Source organism: Meleagris gallopavo, chromosome 20 (genome assembly GCF_000146605.3).
Source record: "Meleagris gallopavo isolate NT-WF06-2002-E0010 breed Aviagen turkey brand Nicholas breeding stock chromosome 20, Turkey_5.1, whole genome shotgun sequence".
Classification (NCBI taxonomy): domain Eukaryota; kingdom Metazoa; phylum Chordata; class Aves; order Galliformes; family Phasianidae; genus Meleagris; species Meleagris gallopavo.
In genome coordinates this window covers 4,036,224-4,051,045 of record NC_015030.2, presented here as the reverse complement: position 1 = coordinate 4,051,045, position 14,822 = coordinate 4,036,224, and the positions used below count along the sequence as shown (strand labels likewise).

The window sequence follows — 14,822 nt, the reverse complement described above, 5'->3', positions numbered from 1 at the left end:
AAAAAGAAAGAAGAAAAAAGAAAAAAGAAAAAAACAACCTCCTTTGTAATGATCCTGGCTGCAGAGAGCTGCTGACACCAAAGCCAGACCCTTTGCACTGTGCTGGAAGCAGCAATGTGCTGAGAAGGAGAGAAAACTCACCCAGTGCTGCTGGAGCAGGAAGGGCAGCAAGGAAGGGTTGCATTTGTTATCCTTGCTGTGTCTTTCATTAATGAAATTACAGAGTGGGCATTTTTCTCTCCTTCTCATTGTTTCCCTGTGTGAGACCTCACATTTCTCTTTGCTGTGGGGCTTGGCCAGCCCCAGCAGAGTCCACTATGTGGTATCTATCAAAGGGGGAAATCGTGTTAATTATCCAAAACTGATGGTTTTGGTGATGCGTGGAGTGATGGGTGCTGCATGGGAGAGCTGAAAAGGGACAGTGACCATATTCAGTCCCGTCTGTCCTAGGGCTGTCCCCAGTGTGTGGTGTGGCCTGGCTGCTCTCCATAGTCTCCCCACTCCCAGCAGAGCTGAGCTGGGCACTGGCTCCTTTCCCCCTGTGAACAAATAAATCTCTTGGCGGATGATGCTTCTGTGATGGATATTGGCCGTGATCCGAGTAGGGCAGGCGATCATGTTCAATTATTTCATTAGCAAGCTGTGGCTCATCACCAGGGCTCAGGTCGGTGCTGTCACTGCTCTCAGGGTGTGGATGGGCTTGGGGCTGGGCTGGGTGCCTGCTGCTGGCCATGACCACCTGGCAGCTGCTTACAATGAGGCAATTTCTTCTTTTCTTTATGTTAAACACAATGTAAATGCTACAATCAAAACACATAAATTGAGGGTTATGCATTTGTTGGGAAGTTGCTTTCCCCACATTTGGAGTTTTTGCCAAGTTCCTGCCCCCAGTTTTATTAGCAGCACCCCCTGCATGTTTGTCACAGGGAAGGAAAGAGAACACAAGTGACGTTTTCAGGCCAGGGCCAAGGATCTCACTTGTCAGGCAGCTCCACCGCTGCCTCCTTGCATTTGCTGCGGAGGAGCTTGGGGGCAGAGCCTCCCACATGTGCTAAGTGGGGGGAGAACCCCAGAACCATCAGTCACTGCCTTTCTGCCCTGTTTGTGTCTGATCACCTCTCTCCCAGACAACCTGCAGCAGCCTGCGGGGCTCTCAGACACAAATTCCTCCATCCCAGTGGTGTTCACTCTGTCCCTCAGGAGATGCTGCAGGGCAACGCAGGAGCAAAGTGTTTGCCAATGAACTCGGAGGCTGTGCATGCTCCGCAGCCCGAGCAGTGATGGAAACACATCTGCAGGCACAGTGAGCTCACGCTCTGCTTGCTTTGCACACAAAGCCAAGGGATGAGGGAATCCACGTGGGGCTGGGGCCAGCAGGACCCACTGGGACCTTATATGGGGGGTAGCAGGCCCCCCACCCAGCACTGCTCCATCTGTTCATCCTGCAGCGTGCACCCCAGGGGGTTCACACAAAGCACTTCTGGTCTCCTGCCACCCTTAAATGAAGCTGGGACAGAGCTGAGCATCCTTCAAGGGAGCAATCAAAGTGGGGAAGGGAGCATGTAGAGGTCCTTAATGCTGCCCAAAGACAAGCAGCTCGGAGGAGAAGATGAAATCCACACCATTAGCAGTGTGGGTGCTACACACCAGGCATCACAGCACCCTGAAAGAGGGTTTTAAATTAAAAAGACATGTGTCAGGCTCAATAGCATCGGCTGGAGAGGCGCCCACATCGACAGTCCGTGGTGATGGTGTGGAGCAGGGAGAGTGTTTTTCAGGCAAGGAAGCTTCTAAAACAAGAGATGCAGAGATGTGGTGAGAGTGAAGCCCTGGGGACCCTTTACTCCCTGTAGCTGCAGGGAGGAGGAATCCCTCTGCCAAACCCTGGGGGTGGCCACTGCGGTCCCCAACTGAGACAGGGGCTGTCCCAGTGCCAGGGTGCCCACAGTGATCACTGCATTGCTCTGCCACCCCCACCCCAGCTCCGCAGCCCTCTCCTTCTCCACATGCTGGGATTAAAGTTGCTCAGCCCGCCTCCATCTCCAGGCTGCAGAAGAGGAAAATTGGCTGCTGGCTGAAGTGGCCCAGCACTAATAGAGAAAGCGGTTCTCTCTGCCATCAGGACACGGGGTCAGGTGGGAGCACTGGCCGTGCAGATCATTATCGGAGCATAGGAATGCCATGTGCATGACCTCCCTGCTGGCGGGGCTTGGCATGTCCCTCTCTTTCTGCTCCGTTTGAGTGTTGCTCTTCACTCTCCCAGTGCCCGATGTCCACGTATGGCCATGGAAGGCTGCAGCACTGCCCCCAGTGCCCCACGGGGTGCCCAGCAGCACAGCTCCATGCATCCAGCACAGCTCATGCCAGGCGCCTTTGCTCTGCACTGAGCCTTTAGCAGGGCGGTATGGAGGGAAGAGGCTAAAGCAGTGCCTGGGGTCCCTCAGGTAGAGCTCTGCTGCCAAGGGCAGAGGATGTGTTCATTAAGCCAAGCTAATCTTTATTACCAAGACTATTTGCTGTGATTGGGCAGTTTATTCTCCACTCCAGCTCATCTCTTTTGTCAGGTGCAGCGTGAGTCCAACTGTGCTGTGTGAGCTGCGTGGATACGGGGGGGGAGAACTTCTTTATTTGCTGGGTACATTTCTTTGTCCAATATCATTTAGAAAAAAAAAAATAAATTTCTCCAAATGAAATCTGCATGGGCTCTCATGGGGATAGAAGAGCCGGTGTGAATGGGGAGCTGGGGCTGGGGGTTTTGTTCTGCTTTCTGCTTCTTCTTTTATTTCCATGAGGAGTAAAGCAGCAGCGTCGCAGCCACAAAGGCAGCGGTTTCCTGGAGCAGAGCCAGGCTGGTTTGACACTGTGTTCCCCTGAATGACAAGAATCAAAATGGAAAAAAAAAAAAAGGAAAAATTCCAGCAGCCACCACTCCTGCTCCAGCATCGCTAATCCAACAGCTGAGGGTTTATTTGTACTGAGTAAGCTGAAGCGAGCAACTTAATTCCCCTCTAATTCTCTTCTGAAGGCCTCAGAAAGCTTAATAGCTGTTTTCCTGCATTAAATTAACTCTGACTCAGCCTCCAGCTTTCCTGGGCTCTGTGGGTTTGGGGGGGCCACGTCCCATTTCTCCTTCCCAGTAACAGGGTCACCCCACCTGGGACAGCCAGCACTCACCCACACGTTTCTTTGGAGCCTCTCAGAGCCCCTGCAGCTCTGTGTGGTTTAACACACCACGAACCCATCCATTATTTACAGCAGCTCCGTGAGTTATCCCACCCCATCCCTGCCCTGCTGGGTGCAGGCTGGCTCTTCCCAGCTGATGAAATGAAATATCTTTTAATCAGTGGGGACCTCGGGGTCGATTTATGGGTGTCAGCACTGCAGAGCTCTTCTACATTTCAGACATTGTTCATTAGGATAGAAATGGGATGGGAATGGCACTGGTTGTGTCTGAGGAATGGAGCACAACGTGGCCGGGTATCGGGGTGGTGGAAAAAGGAGTACCCAAATTCCGTTGATGTTGTTTGGTGGCAGAATGGGGTTTTAACCCTCCTCTAATTAGTATATCTCACGTGAACCTCCAACCCTACAGCTAGAGGCATTTGATTGGTAATTTGATGTAAAGTGCCATTATTATTATTACTAACTAAGAAATTGTAGTTACGGGAATTATTTGCAGGGAAAACAGCTGGTCTTGATGGGTTTTGGTGAGAGAAGCTGGGGAGTCAATTCAAGCCGGGGCTACCCCGGGACCTCAGGGAATTGAGAGGTTGGGGGGTCAGTGGGAGGGGGGAATTTATCTCTCAAGGCAGCAGCAGCCTCCACTGACACCTAGCGGCTGCGGGGCTGCGGGGCTCCAGGCTCAGAGGACGAGGAATTCGTGTTTGGTTTTCTTTCCCCTGCGATTTGGAAATACAGAGGCACACCTTTGGTGGCTGCGGGGTATCGCTCCTTTTCTCCCTGCTCCTCCAGCAGCACATCTGCAAAGGAGGGGCTGTGGTTCTCAGGCCTGGGGCTGTCCGGGTTTCTGTACCGAAATGACCGACGTGGTTCACTTTGTCACTGCTGAACCCTGGTTTTGCCTCTTTTTGTTTGGCTTTTCTTTCTCAGTCGACACATTTCTGAACTTTCCTCTTGAAGTGACACAAAACAGCTGACTCGGCCTCCATGCTGCTGAATATTATTTATGCTGTAAGATGCTATTCAACAGGAATCTTCCTGATTTTTTCTTCCCACTGAGTGCTCTTATCATTGCCCAGGGTGATGTGTGTGTGCTCCTTTGCTCCCATCTCCAGCACTTGCTGGACATGAGATCAACCCATGGACCCCGGAGGCTCTCACTGCTTCTAGTTGTGTTGGGATTATGAAAGGTGAAGCTCCCCGAGGAGCTGTCACCTGCCCAGACAGCCCAGGAGCTCCTGCCCCATATCCCCATGTCCCATGTCTCCATTTCAGGGGTCGGCCATCCCCAAAAGTCCACAGCCCCTCTTTCTGCGTCTGCCCTGGCACTTGGCATTCAGCTCTCCACCATCAACCACACAGCAGATGACAAACCCCTGGTCTACAGGGCTGATTTTCAAGCAGATTAACTCTGGAGTAGGTCGGAAGCCAAGTGCTAAAAGATTTCTGCACTGACAGAAGAGGGAAGAGTTTGCCAAGGAAGTCGGAGCCAGCAGCAACTGGCAGGCGTGTTCCCATCGCTCACTGTGTCAGTGCCTGGCATCCTAACGCCCAAAGTGACCAAAGCCTGAAGACAAATGCTGTTTTCATGGGATAACACAGCTGTGGTATTGATCTGGGTCTTGTGCTTTCCAGAGGCTGTTTTTATTTCTAGTTCTCTTTTCTTCTTACCACTGGGATGAAGAAAATAAAAGCCTATAATCTTCAGCTGATGGTAGCAGGAGAGAGAACCTCAGTGCCTCCCAAGTTCTGATGGGGCATTTCCCTTTTCCCAGCTCATCTCTACCTTCAGGTCCCATTATGGGGTTTGGGGGCACAGGGCACTGCTGTCCCATTCCTCCCAGTGCCCAAGGGTACGCTGTCCCGATCAGTGTCACATGATAAACCTTATCCTGCCCCACAAGGCATAGATGGCTACTGCCATAACCCATCCTGGCACAAGCACTGCTGGAAAGGCTGAGCATGAAGAAAGTGATATTCCCCATCTCTTCAGGTGTCGTTGTAGCTTTTAGTGCTAATTATTGCATGCTTTAATTCACCCGTAACTGATATAATCTTCAAAGCTTCAATATATCTCGATCTGATGCTTCCACTGTTGTTCCCTTTTCCTTTGAACTGCTGTGAGGAGCCTCCGGGACCCCCCAGCTATTGCTGTATGTTTGCTTTTCATCCGCTCGCTTCTCTTCCCAGAAACAAACAATACCTCAACATTTTCTTCTTGAAAATTTCAGCACATTTCTGAGAAGAGAAGGGGAAAGGGTTATTTGTCAAAGGCCAAATTCCTCAGTGTCTTTCTTCCTTTTAATCTTCTCAGAGTGATGCCAGGGATGTCAGTGCAATGCCCCACAGGTGTTGGCCATACCAGGGGATGCTGCAGTGGCACAGCACCAACCCCGTACCCTGCGCCTGTAGGGAAAAGCAGTGACTTTGGGATCATTTTTTTGCTTCTCATCTTTGCTCCCTGCTGGAGCTGATTTATCCCTGCAGCTTGTGCAGCTACATCCGAGCAGGGCACGTCTCGCTGTTGTATTACAGCAGATTGCTGTAAATTATCAGCTTCTTGGTGTCAGCCCAAGCCCAACGCAGCCCATAAAGCTTCCTGGCCGTGATACTGCACCACAGCGTGGCAAGGCCAATGGGAGAAGCTGTCAGCTCAAGGGGAATTTAACCCAGAGTGCCCCATCCACGTCCCTGGGACCACCAATGGGCCCTGAGCATATCTTTCCAGCAAGACACGGCCATGGAGGGGATAAATCCATCCTCAAGCCAGCTCCAACACCCATGGGTGGGCAAAGTGCCCTGCAGTGTGCTTGGTGCCTGAGGCTAGAAGAATTATTATCAGTATTATTATTTAGTAATGATTATCCCCGAGCATAAAATCAGCAAGATGAAAATTCAGAGGTCTTGGGGCGAAAGCACAGCCTGTTCCATATATAATCTGTAAGTGATGTGTGCACCAGTGTGGAGCGTGAGGAGAAGAGGATCTCACGAGAGCCACAAACACTGGACTTTTAATTTAAAACTATCCTTCACTGACTCGAGCCTCTCTCCCACCAGCCCATTTTTTATCTCCCCCTGTGCAACAGTAATCAGGAGGTAACAAGGGAGAAGGGGAGCGGATAGTCTTCCAGCACTATCTGGCTGATTTCAGGGCTGTAAATTATAGATATATATGGTACAAAGGAGTACTGGGATATTAATTTCTGTTGTTGAAAATCACAGCTCCTCTGCTTTAATTTACTGCTAAATAATAAATGACATTGTGAGATACTCAGCAAAGATAAAGACGCCGAAGTAAATCAAAGAGCTCATAAGCACTTACGGATCGGTCTATCTTGGATGTGTAGTTAAGTGGCTTATATTGTTCTCGCCAAGCAGAAATAAGCAGGCGTTTAACTGATGTTATCTGCCACAGTAAAGGATGAACCCGTGAATCAAATGGTTTCCTGCAAATAGCCATTTGCATCGGCAGGATGAGATGAAGATGGGTGTTATCCCCAACATTTGTAAGCATACTTGGTGCCTTGCTGTCAGCCTGCAGAGCGGATCGTGTCGTGCAGTGATTGCAGGAGGACAGGATGAGTAAGGGCTGGTGCTGTCATCCTGCCCTGCAGGCTCACCTACAGCCAAGAGCTGTCAGCTGTGAGATCCAGCTGTGCTGCTGGGAGGCATTGGCACCTGTAGCATGCTGTGGAGCTGTGCCCCTGCAGGTGGGCTGGTTAAGCAGTGGGTGGGGGACCCATTGTGCTTTGGGGCCAGTGTCAGCTCCCCAAGGTGTCTTCATGCTGGGTGTCCTGATGATGTGAGCTATCACGATGCCCACCAGTACCCTCTCCCCGCAGGGCATGCTGGCACTGGGATCTGTGCTGGACACATCTTCCAAATGTGGGATGGATGAGGGCATCCCTGTGCATGGCTCCTGCCCCGGTTCATGTTGAGGACGGAAGATGTACCTGGAGTGAGCGTCTCTAAGGGCCTGGCAGAGCTGTGTACTGACAGCCTTGGAGAACATAGGGGAGGCCAAAAGGAATTTTAAGGCATGCTTCTGTACTGAAATGTTCCTCTCCTTCACAAATCATCTGGAAAAGCCCCAGTAGCAGCAAATCCCATGGCAGCTTTTTCCCGGTGCCTGCTGACCTACAGATAAGCTTCAAACCCCCACACAGATGGTGGTTTTCAAATGCTGTAAATCTGCTCCCAAAGAGGCCAGAAAGCATCGAGTCCCTGTTTGCAGGCACCCCATGCTCCTCGTCATGGAGCTGACAACCACATGTCCCGTGGTACATCTTGCACTAGGATGAGAGACGGTCCCCATCCTAGGGAGTCACAGTGCTGTGTCCCATCCCCATTTGCTGTGCTGCAAACTAGGAGGACTTGACCCAAGCTCCTGCTGTTTCTCTTTGCTAACACTGTTGAAAGACAAGGCAGCTCCAATTTGCCTGAAGCCATTCCGTTGCAACATGGCACTGCAGGGAAGGTCTGTACAGAAAACCATGTTTGACAGTGAAAGCATTTTGCTGGAGTACAGCATGTGAAAAACAAATTACTATGGCATAAACGAGCAAATCCATCATCAGAAGGAAGAGGAAGAGAGAATTACTTTAAGGATCCACGTACAAGACTGTGACAGTAATCATATAACGGCCCTTTGAATGTCAAGGGGGATGAACATGGTTTAATAGCAACTGAAATGCTGCCAAGCAGGGAGCCGTGTAACAAAGCAGATGGATGGATAGATCTACCTATTATCTGCTCCCTGGAAGAAAAGGAGGGGGAGGTAATTCAGCTTTTTGCTTGATCTAGTGTGTAAATCACAGAGAGGTAATGCTTTCTTTTACCAAAGGAAAAAACAAAACAAAACAAACAAACAAACAAACAAAACCAGAAAGAATGTTTGTTTTCAGAACCAGACCGCACTGGTTCAGATATATAATGAGATGCATAACATTTTGAGGAGGCTGCAGCCCTAGTGGTGTTACACTGAGGGATAGTGGCCTTTATCTATAAGGTAGCAATAAGAAAAAACAGATGGGCCCTTCAGCACGGTCTATTGTGATAGGACAAGGGGAAATGGTTTCAAACTTAAAGAGGGAGCCTTAGATCAGATATAAGGAAGAAGGCTTTACACCACAGGTGGTGAGGCAGTGGCACAGGTTGCCCAGAGAGGCGGTGGTGCCCCATCCCTGTAGACAGCCAGGGTCAGGAGACAGGCTGTGAGCACTGATGGAGCTGTGTGTGTCCCTGCTCAGTGCAGGGGTGGCACCAGATGGCCTTTAAGGGTCCCTTCCAACTTAAACAGTCCTATGATTCCAAGATTCTATGAAAATGAAAGCACAGGGGTGAGGAAGCTGTCACTCAGAGCTGGGCAGCAGTGGGCTTCATTCAGCAGCAAAGAGAAAAGGTGAGGAGGTGGTGTGCCCCTGCTCTCAGCTTTGACCAGACGTGGGTTGGGCAATGGAGGTTGTGTCCGTATGGAGCAGTGTCCAACCAGTGCACCTCACTGCCAGCACCGGGTATTTGCCTCTGCTGAAAGGCAAAGATGCATTTTTGAGTAATTAAAATGAAATCAGCTAAACAGACCCTTCGTTCCTGCCTTCACCCCTCTTCACATCATTGCAGATGTATCAGAATGCGGTCAGTCCTGGTGCTGAAACTCAGAGCCCTTCGACCCGGCTGGAAAAGCCCATCCATGCAGTGAGGATGCCAGGCTGCCTGTGAGTAAATGGCATGATTGAGGAACCTCGAGCTGTGCTGGAAGGCTGCTCTCATTCAGCCCCGACTGGAGCTGTCAGAGCCACTGAAAGTGAAGCACAACTCACCATAAACAGGGCCTCACAAGCCATAAGCATGAAATCAGATCTAAATATTGATTTACTGCATATAAATATATGTGCAATTCCAGCCTCTGAGCACATGGAGATTTAATGCTTTTTCAGAAGCACAAGACTGAAACCAAAGCCGTGTTGCAATGCTGATCACATCCTATGCTTTGCCTGAGTAAGTCCCCCATTTTGGAGCTCTCCTCCTTCACCTCATGGGGCAGGTTGGAGCTCCCTGCACTCCCCCTGCGTTGGTTCCCCCCTTTCCCCTCCCCCCGTGTTGTTCGGGCCCACCCTTAGGCCTCACTCAGGCCTGCATCGCGCCAGCGCGTTGCCATAGCGACGAGGCGCTGGCCACCTACCCCTTTAAGGGCGTTCTTGGAGGCCGGAAGTGCCTCCGCGCGGCGCTCTGGTTTTCCCTTCGTCTCTGTGGTTTTCCTGCCTTTCTGCTTCCGGTGGCGGGCATTGCGAGGGGCGGCGTGGCAGGGGTCTGGGCCTGGGGTGGTCATAAGCGGAGCTGGGGTCATATTGAGGGCTGGAGATCAGAATATGGGAGCTTGGTTAGTCATTCTGGCGGTGAGGGTGCAGAGATTTGGGGAAGAGGGGTCATATAGGAGTATGGGGTTAGAGTACGGGTATGGGAGGAGGGAGAAGGTGGAGGGGTCATATTGAGGTCTGGGGTCAGGGTGTGGGGGGGTGGAGAGTCGTATTTTGGGCTGGAGATGAAGATACAGGGGTTTAAGATGGTTATACTGCGGCCTAGAGTTAAGGGTGGAGGTAAGGGCTGGAGTAGAACTAGAGGGTTCAAACTGGGGTCTGAGAGTCAGGGTAGGGGAGGTTCAGAGGGCCATATTGGGGCTTGGGGTCAGGAAATGGGGGCCTGGGATAATACTGGAGTCTAGAGGTGAGGGTGCAGGGGCTGGTGGGGGGTTCGTGTTGGGGCTGAGGGGCAGGGCGTGAAGAGGGGAGATGAAGGCTGGAGCAGGGCTGGGGTATCATTTTGCAGTCTCAGTTCACGAGGCTGGAAGGGAGCACAGTGGGCACTGAGGGGCAGCAGGGTGCCGTAAGTAGCAGGGCTGAGAGGAGTAGGGACTGTGAGGGGAGGGTATGGGATGCAAGTGGACAGAGAATGTCCCTTGAGCATCATGTGTCACGGGATCTGTGGTGGGGGTTGCTTCCAGAAGAAATAAAGCTCCAACTCATGGCAGAAGATTGCTAGGTCTTCTTGGGAAGCCAGCGTTCATCAGGTAAGTGGGACCGAGGCAAGGCCAGTGACTCATGCACTCTCTCTGGGTGAGCAGCAGCCACTCAGGAGCCTTCCATGCCCACTGGTGCTATGGTAGGCTGAGGGCCTGGGGATGGCTGCTGGCGGCTGTGTCTCAGCCTAGTGCCTGCTGGCCTCACCCGTGCCCCAGATCAACCCCCAGAGGTCCCCCTGCTGGGTTCCTCCTATGCAGTAACAGGTGTGAGCATCCATGCAGCATTCTGATGGTCATGTATGATACTGCACACAATTAGTTGCTATCTTCAGCCAAAGGAGAGTTCTCTTTACAGCTTGAGCATTAATTTCTATAATGTGTACTGCATCTTTTAAAAGCTGTCTTGTACTATTAAGCTGTCATTGCCCTTCCTTTACGGGCAGGTTTTACGTGTGGAAGGTAGAATTTAGGTACATGGATGATAATTTTTTTCCCCTTGATTTATCACAGGTACTGTCTGAATTCCCAAACTTTATTTCATGTAATAGGGAGTACTGATAGGGTGGTTCTTTATTTGAACAAACCAAGGTTCTGTTGAAAGCTGTGTACTTTGCCCTCCTGTTGCATCTGTGCTTTTCTTTAGTGTTGACTTTTTTTTTTTTACAACCAAGGAGTTCAGCTGAGGTCCCAGCTAAGGCCCTTGTGTGCTCTTGCAGGTGTGGGGCAGGCCTGGATTGGCAGCTGGCACCCAAACAGCCCAGGCTTCTGAGAAAAAAAAAAATAAAAATAAAATCATTCACCACCACTAAAAAGGCACTTCATTGTTTATTTTTGGTGTCTGGCAGTGGTGTGTGGTCAGAATGCTATAGGAAAGGATTTTAAAACTTTTAAAACTTTTAAAAAAACTTGTAAAAAGGCGGGATGGGATGCTGTTTTTATGAATTGTTTTAGTTGATGCTGGTGCACAGAAGACAGGTCTGTGTGGGGCAGTAGTCTCCAGCTTTAGCTGGTTTTCTTGCTAAAGCTCTGACTGGTTAATGGGCTCTGTTTGAAAAACACTGCACAGTGCTTAGGCAATCTCCATTTTAATTTGCTTTCCTGTGGCAGTAAAGCAGTCCTAAGGGGTTTCTCTGAGGCAGCTTACTGTGTATGAGCTGGAGCCTTTTGGGCTTTTACAGGAAGCTTGCCTGGGATCACGAGAGGAGCTGAAGTGTAGCTGTCATTGCTATTACCAGCCAACAGCAGGGAGGGCCAAGTTCAGCACATGACTGAGATGATAAAAGTCTAATGCTCATCTCATTTTTCATTAAGGGATTTGAACAGAGCTGCAGGGCTCAGGAGCAGGGAAAGGGAACAGCACACATTACTGGGTGCCTGCAGACGTGGGGCACTTCCAGTTAAATCTGCCCAGTTGCCAGCAGCTATTTGAATGCATGGGGCTATCCTTACTGGCCATGCCCAGGGGAAGGTCCTACTTTGAGATGGAGGCAGACATTAGGTCCTCTGGTCCTCCTCCACAGCAGGATTGAAACCAAAGCTTGTATAGATTTGTGAGATGGTAAAGTAACTGCCTTCTTAAAAAACACACACTTTTGGTAAAGAGTTTGTTTCATCAGTGTCAGACAGACACATGTTCAGAATAACCTTGCTTCAAAGTGAGCCAGGCTGCCTGCAGCCCTCTGAGCTTGCAAGGTACTTGTAGATAAAGCATGGTGCTTCCCAGTACTGCATTCAGCTGATGGGCTGAATGCTTATTGCTTTTTCTCATCTATGTCAACTCTATGTTTTTTTGCAGCCCTCACCTAACATAGCAAGTATTGGACCTTATGTAAAACTATAGCAGTGATGCAGTTTAACTACTACAAAGTTGTAGGACCTTCTGGTCCTTTGTGGACTGTAAGGTGAATTTTGCTGCCTTCTGACTTCAGCCAACGGTGACAATTGGGCTAGGATTCGGTGGCTCAATGAGGATGGGGTTTATTTTGGGAGGGAGCCTCCTGAGCTGCTGCCTGGGCTCTTGTCTGAGGCTTAGAAACAGCAGCCTTCCAGTGTACACATCACTAAGTACTGTGCTTAATGCTTGCTGCTCTTCATGTAGGTGTTCCTGCTGACCATGGAGTGCCTGCTGAATCTGCACCCTCGCCAAGGTAACTGAGCTGAGCTGTGCTCTCTGCCCACCAGATGCAAAACTGCGTGCTTGGAATTTGCAGCCAGTCCTCCCTTTGTCTTCTAATGTTAAATTCACCTGGGCAGAACTGTCTGACAGTGTCAGGCTGCAGTTAGAAAACATCTCACTTTCGTGCTGCTGCCGACTGACAGCCTTTGTTCAGCTTATTACTGGAACAAGCATTTCCATTTCCCTTTCCCTTCACTAATGCCACTCCTCCCTGGCTTACAACTTGGTATTTTCTGTCACCTGGGCTTCAGAACAAAGTGTGTGGAACCCTAGGTAGAGTGATTGCAAATAACCTGATCTTTGTTGCACCTGGAAAAATTATTTGTCTGAGTGAGGATTTTCCTGTCAACCAACTTTTAAATGACAAAGTATTTCCTCATTTCCATGAATGTGCAGCATAACTATTTGCAAAAGGGCCCTGGGTTGTAGGCTGCTCGTGGCACACTTATTTGCTCTGGTGCCTTGGCTCGCACGCTGAGCAGCCCTGACATCTGTGTGCAGCTTTCCCTGCAGTATGCTTGTTCTGCTTGAATGTCCTGGTCATTTCTTTTCAGGTGGCTGAACCGAAGACCTGTCTGCGTTATGGTGAGAGTTCTGCCCCTGCACTTCCATTTGTTTATACCTGTGTGGTCTCTCTAGGCTGTAGAAGGTATTTTTGCCAAAGTAGATGGTAAATGTGAATAAATTCCAATTTTTCAAGCTGACTGTTTTTCCTTCTTATTTAATCCCTGCTACTGTGAATAATGTAGGAAGGATTTTAACATGTTGGAGGTGTGCATTTAGGCAAGGAGGCATGTAAAACTTACTTCTGTGCTAACACCTGTGTTCAGGGCAGCCATGCTGGAGGGTTGTGGTGCTTTCAAGATCTCTAGGAGTGATTCATTCCTGACAGTTGCTAAAGCATTCCTGAAGAATGTGAGAGCATGTTTGCTGTGTGCCAAGCTCGAATCTCCGCTAGAGGGTGTGAATGTCTGCAAGAACAGTTGTGTTTCACTGAAACTGGGAGACTTTGTTTAATCAGATGTGCAGGCAGTAAGACTGTGGCAGGATTATGTTCCAGTTGAAAAACTGCTCTCTATGTTGGCAGCAGCCCAAGTTACATCTGCTTTATGTAACCCATCAGCTGCACTGGCTGTGAAGCCCATGTGATGCTCAGCCCTTGCCATCGTGCATCCTGTCATGCTCTTGAGCGATGTGTGTGTGTGTCCGGGGGGAGGCAGGTCTGCTCTGCGTTTGGTACTGCTTCCAAGTTCCCTTTCCTTTCATCTGAACAGTAACATCTACCCTTGCTAAGCAAGCAGCAAACAGTAAGTCTTCATTTGCACTGTGAAGAGCCTGGCTTTTGAGTTTCTTCTCGTAGGGGGAATTTTCACTGAATTTGCAGTATTCCCAATGCAAATAAAGCCTGAGGTTGGTGTGCTTTGGAACCATGCTGGCTGCTGAGCTGATACAGGCTGTGTGTGTGCTTCCCCTTGCTTGGTGCTTATGCAGAGCTCGTCTCACAGTGGACACGCTGCTCCTTCACTCCTTTTGCTTCTGCAAAAATAGTAGTGCTCTCTCTGGAGGTTTTAATTCGGAGTAGTCAGCAAGAAGTTGGTCAATGTTTTTTTTCCCAGCTTCTGCTGGGAGCTGCTGTGTCACAGTCATGTGCACGGATTGCTGAGAATGACCCCCAGCTCACCCAGGTTCTTGCTGCAAAAGCAGTGCAGGGCTGAAGCTGACGGATTGCACTGAAGTGCTGCTCTGGTAAAAAGCCTCTTTGTGCAGCTTGCAGGGGCTGAGGTCTCTGCCTCAGACACGGAGAGTAGATTAGAGATTGCAAACATCCTTAATTTGAGGAAAGCACAATGGAGTTGGGAGAAGTGGGTCACTTGTGTATTTGGGGCTCTGGAAACTGCAAATCATGCTTAAGGGTCTTAGTTGCTCATCAGCTGAAGTGACTCTCAGACTGCACTGTAAAAGTGGCATATGGGTGTCAGGAGCAGTGAGTGCTGTAGCCCTGCTGTCTAAAAGCCCACGTGCCCTGGGAGAATGGGTGCACCTGTTAGTCACCGTGTGGCTTCCCTCCAGCTGCTGTGAGCTTCCTTGTGCTTGGGAGAAAATGAGGGAGCTCACACTGTGCAGGTGGGGCACAGAGGCCCCGAGTGGGCTGCAGCCCTGCGGATGAGTGAGGGCATTGCATCCCAGCCGTGTTGGCTCTGCAGACAGGATGTTTTTTTCAAGCCAAGACATTCACTTCAGGATCTTGTCAACCCTTCCTGGAGGAGCTTAGATTGTGCTGAGCACCCCTTTGGGTGCGCCTCTGCCACTGATCCAAGCACAGCCCTCTGGTCCCACCACCAGCCCCAAAGCAGTACCCCAGCCCGGCTCTCCAAGTGCACCCTGTTTATTTTTCTTCCCCAGTCATGAAGGAAGCTGTGAGCGAAGTGCTTTGGTTACCCCCATAGC

The 14,822-nt window shown here is 50.1% G+C and overlaps 1 long non-coding RNA gene and 1 other non-coding gene across 3 annotated transcripts; both read left to right on the top strand.

Moving 5' to 3' along the window:
• Nucleotides 1–9,093: 9,093 nt before the first annotated feature.
• Nucleotides 9,094–13,078, top strand: LOC104913756. 2 transcript variants are annotated; one of them, XR_004161719.1, is made up of 3 exons: nucleotides 9,097–10,246; nucleotides 12,297–12,345; nucleotides 12,929–13,078. It is a non-coding gene; the product is annotated as an uncharacterized LOC104913756 (long non-coding RNA). The 2 variants fall into 2 exon arrangements; XR_004161718.1 differs by having other exon boundaries at nucleotides 9,094–12,345.
• On the top strand, nucleotides 10,346–10,515 carry LOC116217335. Its single transcript, XR_004161758.1, has one exon.
• Nucleotides 13,079–14,822: the final 1,744 nt, after the last annotated feature.